Below are 11,517 nucleotides of genomic sequence, written 5' to 3'. Positions count from 1 at the left end.
GATGAGGTAGATTATCCTGGGTTATCTAGGTGGGCCTGAGGTAACCACCGACGCTCTCATAGTGAAAGAGGAAGCAGGAGGGTCAGCGTGCTACACTGGTGGCTCTGATGATGGAGAAGGAAGGAACCTTGAGCCAAAGGAACACGGGCAACCTCCAGGTGCTGAGCAAGCCAAACAAATGGATTCTCCTCCAGAGCCTCTGGAAGGAAGGCAGCCCTGCTGACACCTCAGTTTCAGCTGAGTAAGACCCACTTCACATATTCAGTTCAGTTCAGTTCAGTCGCTCAGTCGTGTCCGACTCTTTGCGACCCCATGAATGACACCACGCCAGGCCTCCCTGTCCATCACCAACTCCCGGAGTTCACTCAGACTCACATCTATCGAGTCCGTGATGCCATCCAGCCATCTCATCCTCGGTCGTCCCCTTCTCCTCCTGCCCCCAATCCCTCCCAGCATCAGACTCTTTTCCAATGAGTCAACTCTTTGCATGAGGTGGCCAAAGTACTGGAGTTTCAGCTTCAGCAGCATTCCTTCCAAAGAAATCCCAGGGTTGATCTCCTTCAGAATGGACTGGTTGGATCTCCTTGCAGTCCAAGGGACTCTCAAGAGTCTTCTCCAACACCACAGTTCAAAAGCATCAATTCTTCGGCACTCAGCCTTCTTCACAGGCCAACTCTCACATCCATACATGACCACAGGAAAAACCATAGCCTTGACTAGACGGACCTTAGTCGGCAAAGTAATGTCTTTGCTTTTGAATAGGCTATCTAGGTTGGTCATAACTTTTCTTCCAAGGAGTAAGCATCTTTTAATTTCATGGCTGCAGTCACCATCTGCACTGATTTTGGAGCCCCCCCAAAATAAAGTCTGACACTGTTTCCACTGTTTCCCCATCTATTTCCCATGAAGTGATGGGACTGGAAGCCATGATCTTAGTTTTCTGAATGTTGAGCTTTAAGCCAACTTTTTCACTCTCCTCTTTCCCTTTCATCAAGAGGTTTTTTAGCTCCACTTCACTTTCTGCATATCTGAGGTTATTGATATTTCTCCTGGCAATCTTGATTCCAGCTTGTGTTTCATCCAGTCCAGCGTTTCTCATGATGTACTCTGCATAGAAGTTAAATAAGCCGGGTGACAATATACAGCCTTGATGTACTCCTTTTCCTATTTGGAACCAGTCTGTTGTTCCATGTCCAGTTCTACCTGTTGCTTCCTGATCTGCATACAGATTTCTCAAGAGGCAGGTTAGGTGGTCTGGTATTCCCATCTCTTTCAGAATTTTCCACAGTTTATTGTGATCCACACAGTCAAAGGCTTTAGCAGAAATAGATGTTTTTCTGGAACTCTCTTGCTTTTTCCATGATCCAGCAGAGGTTGGCAATTTGATCTCTGGTTCCTCTGCCTTTTCTAAAACCAGCTTGAACATCAGGGAGTTCATGGTTCATGTATTGCTGAAGCCTGGCTTGGAGAATTTTGAGCATTACTTTACTAGCGTGTGAGATGAGTGCAATTGTGCTGTAGTTTGAGCATTCTTTGGCATTGCCTTTCTTTGGGATTGGAATGAAAACTGACCTCTTTATTGCTGTGGCCACTGCTGAGTTTTCCAAATTTGCTGGCATATTGAGTGCAGCACTTTCACAGCATCATCTTCCAGGGTCTGAAATAGCTCAACTGGAATTCCATCACCTCCACTAGCTTTGTTCGTAGTGATGCTTTCTAAGGCCCACTTGACTTCACATTCCAAGATGTCTGGCTCTAGATTAGTGATCACATCATCATGATTATCTGGGTCGTGAAGATCTTTTTTGTACAGTTCTTCTGTGTATTCTTGCCACCTCTTCTTTTTTTTTTTTTTCCACCTCTTCTTAATATCTTCTGCTTCTGTTAGGTCCATACCATTTCTGTCCTTTATCAAGCCCATCTTTGCATGAAATGTTCCCTTGGTATCTCTAAGTTTCTTGAAGAGATCTCTAGTTTTTCCCATTCTGTTGTTTTCCTCTATTTCTTTGCATTGATCACTGAAGAAGGCTTTCTTATCTCTTCTTGCTATTCTTTGGAACTCTGCATTCAGATGCTTATATCTTTCCTTTTCTCCTATGCTTTTTGCCTCTCTTCTTTTCACAGCTATTTGTAAGGCCTCCCCAGACAGCCATTTTGGTTTTTTGCATTTCTTTTCCATGGGGATGGTCTTGATCCCTGTCTCCTGTACAATGTCACGAACCTCATTCCATAGTTCATCAGGCACTCTATCTATCAGATCTAGTCCCTTAAATCTATTTCTCACTTCCACTGTATAATCATAAGGGATTTGTTTTAGGTCATACCTGAATGGTCTAGCGGTTTTCCCTGCTTTCTTCAATTTCAGTCTGAATTTAGTAATAAGGAGTTCATGATCTGAGCCACAGTCAGCTCCTGGTCTTGTTTTTGTTGACTGTATACAACTTCTCCATCTTTGGCTGCAAAGAATATAATCAATCTGATTTTGTTGTTGACCATCTGGTGATGTCTACGTGTAGAATCTTCTCATGTGTTGTTGGAAGAGGGTGTTTGCTATGACCAGTGCATTCTCTTGGCAAAACTCTATTAGCCTTTGCCCTGCTTCATTCCATACTCCAAGGCCAAATTTGCCTGTTACTCCAGGTGTTTCTTGACTTCCTACTTTTGCATTCCAGTCCCCTATAATGAAAAGGACATCTTTTTTGGGTGTTAGTTCTAAAAGGTCTTGTAGGTCTTCATAGAACTGTTCAACTTCGGCTTCTTCAGCTTTGTGTATTCTTCCGCGTCCCCTGTCTCGGATGTGGTACCAGGGCTGGAAGTTGGTTCTGTGATGACTTCTGTCTCTTGCTGGCTGATGGAGGAGCCTAAGGGTGACTCGCCCTTCTTATAAATCTTCTTCAGAGCCTATAGACTCCAAACACACCTCACCTCCCCCTAGGCTCTTCATAGTCCCCTAAACCCAACACAAACACTACAGGTAAGCCAGAGCCATCCAGCCACAACCTCCCAACTGTGAGGTTGGTTTGGCTTCACACATTGGAGCCCCAGAACTGTTAAGACGATAAGTCCATGTTGTTTCAAGCCTCTGGGCCTGTGGTAGTTTGTTACAGCAGCAATAGGAATTGAGTACACCTCCATTCATCAGTTTGTCTGTATGCTGAGATGACATTTGGTCCTCTCTTGGATCCAACCACACAGCCTGTGTCCTAAATGATGACACTGAAGCTCCAATACTTTGGCCACCTGATGTGAGGAGCCAACTCATTGGAAAAGACCCTGATGCTGGGAAAGACCGAGGGCAAGAGGAGAAGGAGGCGGCAGAGGATGAGATGGTTAGATAGCATCACCAAGTCAATGGACATGAATTTCAGCAAACTCCAGGAGATAGTGAAGGACAGGGAAGCCTGGTGTGCTGCAGTCCACGTGGCCACAAAGAATTGGACACGACTTAGCAACTGAACACCACCCCCAAAATCATGAACCCATCTGTGATCCCAGATGACCAGAAATCAACCAGAATTGGCCTGTGGGAAGCATTTTAGGTTATTAAAATGAAAGAAGTATGACAGAGGAGAGCCCACTGGTCTCCAAGAGGATGAGCAGGATCTCCTGGTTTAAAGGCCACCAGAGAGACAGGAGGACTTCATATTCTGGCTCCATTTAGTGGCTGGATCATGAGGCTCTGTGAGTTACTTCCCCAGGTCACAGAGTGGGCTAGGGCTTGAGCGGGTCTGAGGTGATCTCCTCCCCCGGGTTCTGTGATGCTTCCCCAGCTCCCTCAAGGGAACCCCAGCTTTGGGCACCACTGAGGCGTGGCAGGGGGAGGGGTGGGCCTACATTTGCCCGTGCAGCCAGGCCCACCCCTCACTTACCCCAGCTGGCAGCCCAAAGGGAATCACCCAATCCTAGTACCAGGTGATTAGGAACTCACCCGGGCAGCCTCCCTGGCTGGTCAGAACTTGTGTTTGGCTGGAATTTCCCAACGCTTTCAAGCAAGAGGCCAAAGAGGAGGGCTGGGCAGTTGTGACCAACACAGAGACCTGCCCAACTCTTCCTCTGACCATGGGAACCTCAGACCTGACAGTCAAAAGGAAAAAGTGGGTCACTTGGTACAAAGTGGGGGACTTACTCTAGGTCTTGATTTCTCTCTTGGACCTGAAGGTGACTGAAGGCCCTCAGCACCGTGGAGGTCGGAGCTGACAGGCCAGTACATAAACAAGGGCAGTTGTGTAACCCATTTTCATCTCTCCCTTTTACTTAATACTTCACTCTGAGTCGTGATGAGAGGGACTCCAGCGGGGCTGGGCATGCTGTCAAAGAGGTCAGATCCAGTCACGAGGGCTGAGCCAGAAGCCACACGGATTGGGCACCTCCTGTCCAGGCACTTTACAGACGCTATTGCTAGGGTTAGGTCCCTGTGTCTGCTCCCCTCAGGGTTCTGGCAGGTGTGGTAAACCCGAGGCCAAACGCAGTTCAGACTGGCTGCCGAGTCAGTTCCCTCCCAAGTGCAGGCTCCTCTGTAAAGTTGGAGAGCGTGCTGAGGCCTTGTCTGACTGTCAGCTGCCACCACACTGGGCTCTCCCTCCTCTTAGGCAGCTGGTCCACATTTCTCCGACTCCCTGGCAGTTAGGTGTGGCTGCGAGTGGGACTGCAGGCCTCCGGAGCCCCCAGGGAATGGCTTGCTGCCCAGGGGCGGACAGTTGCCGGCTGTCAGCGGCTTCACGGTTAGCCTCAGCTGCAGAGAGCCGCCTGCCTGCCGTCACACCCTTCCCGGGGCCGCCTGACTGCCCGACGCCTGACAGGAAGGTTGGCCATTTTGGCCGACTGAGGACAACTCTGAGTGGCAGCATTGGTTCCATGACTCTGCCAGGACTGGGTTTTACCTCGGTGGACCTCTCCCTTTGCCCGATGGGGCTTCCTCTTCTTTTCCTTTCACAGGCATTGACTCCCAAGAGCCTTTGTGAACCTCACAATTTCACGTCAGCATCTGCATCCCGTGAGCCCAGCCTGCGACTGTGTGTGCCCGCTCTCCAGGGCGCTGTGGGCAGAGCGGAGGTCAGAGGAGAGGTTGGGGTGAGGGATGGAGCAGCCCTGGAAGGGGGCCCTGAGTGTGATGAATGCCTACTGAGCAGGATCAAGCGGCCCTGGGGCTCACCCCTGCTTATCTGCCACTGTTTCTTGTTTCTAATCTAGGGTGGTTTTCCTTTTTATCTAATTATAACTTGCCAGAAATCTATTGATTTTATAAAGTTCAAATCTCCTTTTGAGTTTATGCCTCAATTATGCTGCTTTTATATTTCTAATTGAACTATTTATTGATACTTTTTTCTTTATTCCCTGTTGTCTCCTTCCCTGAAATTTTATTTATTGAATTCATTCCTTTCATCCTGTAGGGTTCCCTGATCGCTCAGCAGGTAAAACATTTGCCTACCAATGCAGGAGACTCAGGAGACGTGGGTTCAATCCCTGGGTCAGGAAGATTCCCCAGAGGAGGAATGGCAATCCACTCCAGTTTTCTTGCCTCGAGAATCCCACAGACCAAGGAGCTTGATGGGCTACAGTCCATAGGGTCACAAAGGGTCAGATACAATTGAGCAACTAAGCACGCACAATCTTATCTTTTAGTAAGTAAAATAGTTAGGGCTATAGATTTCCTCACAAATACTCTTTGTGTATATCCCATGAGATCAAATATATAGTCTGTTGTTACTGTCATGGATTTCCAAGTAGTCCTTATTATAGACTTGATTTCTTCCTTGACCCAGAGCAAACTGTAATCTGTACTATATTTTAAAATTCTAAGGATATCTGTCACTTTTTTGGAAGACAAAAAGAGAAGCAAAAAAATCATTTAAGGTTATACAGCAACTGAGTGTCAGACTTAGGGCTAGAACTCAGATTGACTCTGATTCCTTGTCCAAACAGGGAGAACAAGTTTCATCCATTTCTATCAAAACAGTTCAAGCTTGGGAGTTTCTGGGAAGCCTAACTAGTTGAGGAAGCATATGAAATGGGATATAGTGATATTTAGAGCAAGAGAGACATGAATTCAAATTCTTAATTGCCTTTGTGACCTTGGGCAAGCTTCCAGGCCTGAGTTCCCATTTCTTATCTTTCGCATGGGGATAATAACATCAATTTTATGCTGTTGTAAAGATTAAATGAAACGTGAAATGGTGCACCTCATGCATCTTAGATGATCAATAAACATCCATTTCTGCTCCTTCAATTTATATTCTATAGATACTTAGGATACTGGATGTTTTGTTTCGTCAGCGATTCGTGTCCAACTCTCTTGTGAACCTATGGACTATAGTCTGCGAGGCTCCTCTATCCATGGGATTCCAGGCAAGAATACTGGAGTGGGTTGCCATTTCCTTCTCCAGGGGATCTTCGTGACCCAGGGATCAGACCCACGTCTTCTGCACTGGCGAGTAGATTCTTTACCACTGAGCCACCAGGGAAGACCTGGGGTACTGGATAACTGGCTTAAAAAGTTAAACGAAGGGTTTCTTCTCTTATTACAAAGTGTGCATTGCAAGGAAACTTTTTAAGAAGCATGACAAAGCAAAAAAAGGTAAAATCATGCATAATCCCAGTGGTGATTACATTAACTGCGATAAAAATTTTCAGAACATAAACACATATATACACACACATTCATATACACTCACAGTCACTCACATACACACCCTCAGAATCTGGGTGATAGCACAGAGCTGCTCTACAACCATCCTTCCCCCCTTTCATAGTTAACCCGTGAAGGCACCACCGCTCACTGGTTTTGTGCCATTTGGTCACTGGCGGTGGGCAGGCTAAAGGCTCTGTGTAAGGGTGAAAGGCTGCCTAGACTGATGGGAACGTGGCAGTACGTTTGGGGGGCCGGGTTTCAGGAGGCGCTTCCCTGAGGCTGCCTCTTCCTAGTCGTGACAGCCAGGCTAATGGCGGGTCTGTGAGTCAGGGCAAAAGGTAACAAATTATAGACGAGACTATTTACCCATGAGGGTTTTTGGTTCATTCCACTAATCTGATGAGTGTTTCACCTGCCCAGTCAAGTCAACAAGTCAGGTAGGATTTCATCTGAGTTGACTGACCCTGCTCTGGGCTGGATGGGGACACAGGAGATACCTCTGTTCTCAAGTGGCTAGTGTGCACACAATGGATCACAGCAAGTCTGAAAATGTTAAGAGCCACCTGAGCAATGAAGACGGTGGGGTGGGTGTGCAAAAGAGGGGGAGATGCCTTCCAGCCAGCTTTTTTCTGTGTTGGGGGAGGGGTGGTGATGCTGGTAGTTCGGCACAAGGTTTGGCAGGGCGGGGAGAGAAAATTCTAGTCTGGGGAGTTTTAGAGGGCAGGAGGTCTGAGCTGGACTGGGGCTGAGGGAGGAGCTGATTAGAAAGCAGGAAGAGGACCTCAGAAGCCCGGGGCTGAGCAGTGATGCCACTGCGCAGGGGGTCCACAGGACACAGGAAAGGAGCGATCTTTTTGGAAGATGATCCTGGGGAATATGCAAAATAAAAGTGGAACACGGGCTAGGCTTTGGAGTTAGGAGGTGGTCAGAAAAGCACGGTAAGAACAGAATTTGAGAAAGATTAATAGTGGGGACCTCATGATAAATGGGGGAAGAGTCAGTCTATAGTCAGAGAAGCCAGTCAGCTATTGAGGGTCTAACCCAAGGAGGGACCTGTGGGAATGGAGTAGAAAGAAGGGTCAAATCTGAGAAACAGCATAAAGATGAGGCTTGCAGACATGAGGTTAAAGAGAATGAAAAGTCAAAATGAGACCAATGTTTATGAGTCAAGCTAATCAGGAGAATTAAGATTGCCAGCAACAGCAGTAAGGAAGGCATATTGAAGGTCTTGTAAGCAGAGGTGACCTACATGCAGGTGGAAACAGCACAAGATTATGCTCCTTGAGAAACCCTACTGAAATAATTCTATGCTTTTTCTATTGAAATTTGTGTGTTTGCACACACAGAAAAAGTCAAGTTGTGATGCTGAAAAACATCTACCAATTTAACTCAGTGGTGACTAATGCTTCTATGGTGCATATATCTGAGTTGTAAAATTTATATGGTGTGAAAACTTTGAGTTGTACAATTATCATGAAAGCCCTAGAAAAGTTTTCTTGCTATGATACACATTAATGCTTTGCAAGGTAAGTAAGAACCACATTTGCTTATGTTTGTAAAGAATAAGCAAATGATGTATGGAACTGAAGATCAGCCTCTAACCGAAATATAATAGGCATGCAATACACAAATGGTAAATTAACACATAAATTCGTGTAAACCATCTATAGGAAACAATGCATTTAAAAGTTTTATGCACTGAATGGGGTAAAAAAAACCAAGGGGCAGGGCATGTATAGGCTGAGGTGAAATGGAAGAGGCCAGTTACGACCATAAACTTATAATTTTGGGGTAAAATATAGCTACAAAAGTCTTAAAATATAAATGTCCAAGATTAAAAGGAAGGGAAGAAGAGAAATCATCAGTAATGGGAAATGAGGAAGAAATGCATAAATAAAAAGCAAGATTAGGTGACTCATGTGGGTCATGAACTCTCTAATGGATATTAATGCCCATATGAATTCAACAGACATTCCTTTAACCCTACTCAAGGTGAGGAGCCAAAACTGATTCCACCTCATAAAGCCCAGAATTTAGAAGGGCTGCTATATCTATGAAAATGGGATAGAAAAACTTTACTCATAAACCCCAACCTGTGCCACTATAGGGGAGGGGCCCAAACGTACACAAGTGTGAAAGGAGCCCTAATCTGAGGAGGTCACATACAAATTGGTATAGAAACCTGTAGGGTCTTTGTTGACAACAATATGAAATTACTCTACTAGGACACTTGCATTTCTTAGGGCCCAAAATTAAATTAAAAGCAAAATTATAAGTGACACAAGGAAATAAATTACTATGAGAGCCAGGAGATGAACAAATACAAGAATCAGTATTTCAAGAACTGGGGAGAGTAAAAATATAATATAAAATAGAATAACAAACAAGTACACTGAAAATTATTTTTTAAAAAACCACAGGAAAGAAACAACCGTATGAAATAAGAGTGGGTGGATTTGAAAAAGAACTGAAAGAATTTCTAAAAATGAAAAACACAGCTATTGAAATACACCTTGGTTAAACAGCATATTAGGCATTGAGAGAGATTTAATGATTGAGATGGTCCTACATATGTTTAATAAGAGCCAGACATCCTGGAATGTGAAGTCAAGTGGGCCTTAGAAAGCATCACTATGAACAAAGCTAGTGGAGGTGATGGAATTCCAGTTGAGCTATTTCAAACCCTGGAAGATGAGGCTGTGAAAGTGCTGCACTCAATATGCCAGCAAATTTGGAAAACTCAGCAGTGGCCACAGGACTGGAAAAGGTCAGTTTTCATTCCAATCCCAAAGAAAGGCAATGCCAAAGAATGCTCAAACTACCACACAATTGCACTCATCTCACACGCTAGTAAAGTAATGTTCCAAATTCTCCAAGCCAGGCTTCAGCAATATGTGAACCATGAACTTCCAGATGTTCAAGCTGGTTTTAGGAAAGGCAGAGGAACCAGAGATCAAATTGCCAACATCCGCTGGATCATCGAAAAGGCAAGAGAGTTCCAGGAAAACATCTATTTCTGTTTTATTGATCACAATAAACTGTGGAAAACTCTTTGAAAGAGATGGGAATACCAGACCACATGACCTGCCTCTTGAGAAACCTATATGCAGGTCAGGAGCAACAGTTAGAACTGGACATGGAACAACAGACTGGTTCCAAATAGGAAAAGGAGTACGTCAAGGCTATATATTGTCACCCAATTTAACTTATACGCAGAGTACATCGTGTGGAGAAAGCAATGGCACCCCACTCCAGTACTCTTGCCTGGAAAATTCCATGGATGGAGAAGCCTGGTAGGCTGCAGTCCATGGGGTTGCTGAGGGTCGGACACGACTGAGCGACTTCACTTTGACTTTTCACTTTCGTGCATTGGAGAAGGAAATGGCAACCCACTCCAGTGTTCTTGCCTGGAGAATCCCAGGGACAGGGGGAGCCTGGTGGGCTGCTGTCTAGGGGGTCGCACAGTCGGACACGACTGAAGTGACTTAGCAGCAGCAGCAGAGTACATCATGAGAAACGCTGGACTGGAAGAAGCATAAGGTGGAATCAAGATTGCTGGGAGAAATATCAATAACCTCAGATATGCAGATGATACCACCTTTATGGCAGAAAGTGAAGAGGAACTAAAAAGCCTCTTGATGAAAGTGAAAGAGGAGAGTGAAAAAGTTGACTTAAAGCTGAACATTCAGAAAACAAAGATCATGGCATCCAGTCCCATCACTTCATGGGAAATAGATGGAGAAACAGTGGAAACAGTGTCAGACTTTATTTTTGGGGGCTCCAAAATCAGTGCAGATGGTGACTGCAGCCATGAAATTAAAAGAGGCTTAGTCCTTGGAAGGAAAGTTATGACCAACCTAGATAGCATATTCAAAAGTAGAGACATTACTTTGCCAACAAAGGTCCATCTAGTCAAGGCTATGGTTTTTCCAGTGGTCATGTATGGATGTGAAAGTTGAACTGTGAAGAAAGCTGAGTGCCAAAGAATTGATGCTTTTGAACTATAGTGCTGGAGAAGACTCTTGAGAGTCCCTTGGACTGCAAGGAGATCCAACCAGTCCATTCTGAAGGAGGTCAGTCCTGGGTGTTCACTGGAAGGACTGATGCTAAAGCTGAAACTCCAATATATGGCCACCTGATGAGAAGAGTTGACTCATTGGAAAAGACTCTGATGCTGGGAGGGATTGGGGGCTGGAGGAGAAGGGGACGACAGAGGATGAGACGGCTGGATGGCAGCACCAACTCAATGGACACGAGTTTGGGTGAACTCCGGGAGTTGGTGATGGACAGGGAGGCCCGGCATGCTGCGATTCATGGGGCTGCAAAGAGTCGGACATGACTGAGTGACTAAACTGAACTGAAGAGAGATTAGAGAGAACAGGGAAGAGCAGTGTTCAAAGAGGAAATGGCTGAAGAATTTTCTAAAACTGAAAGACAGAAATTCCTCGTTTCAAGAACCATAACAAATCCTAAAAGAGATTAAAAAAAAATACAATATACATATTGTCTGTGATGTTTGGCAGTTTCACAAGAAAAAAACAATATCTTAAAAGTGGCCAGAGTAAAAGAGATTATCTACCAAGGAATGACAATTATACTGACAACTAACTTCCCATCAACACTACCAATACTTAAAATGGACAACCAAGAATGTCCTACTGAGTAGCAAAGAGAACTCTGACCAATATTATGTATCCACCTCATTGGGAAAAGAATTTGAAGAACAATAGACACGTGTATAACTAAATCACTTTGTTGTACAACCAAAACTAACACAACATTGTTAATTAAAGGTGGGGCCATTGGTAAAGAACTGGCCTGCCAATGCAGAAACCATAAAAGATATGAGTTCAATCCCTGGGTCAGGAAGATCCGCTCGAGGAGGGCAT

The sequence above is a fragment of the Oryx dammah genome, unplaced genomic scaffold (assembly GCF_014754425.2).
Source record: "Oryx dammah isolate SB20612 unplaced genomic scaffold, SCBI_Odam_1.1 HiC_scaffold_14, whole genome shotgun sequence".
In the NCBI taxonomy this organism is placed as follows: Eukaryota; Metazoa; Chordata; class Mammalia; order Artiodactyla; family Bovidae; genus Oryx; species Oryx dammah.
Note: the sequence above shows the minus strand (reverse complement) of the source record.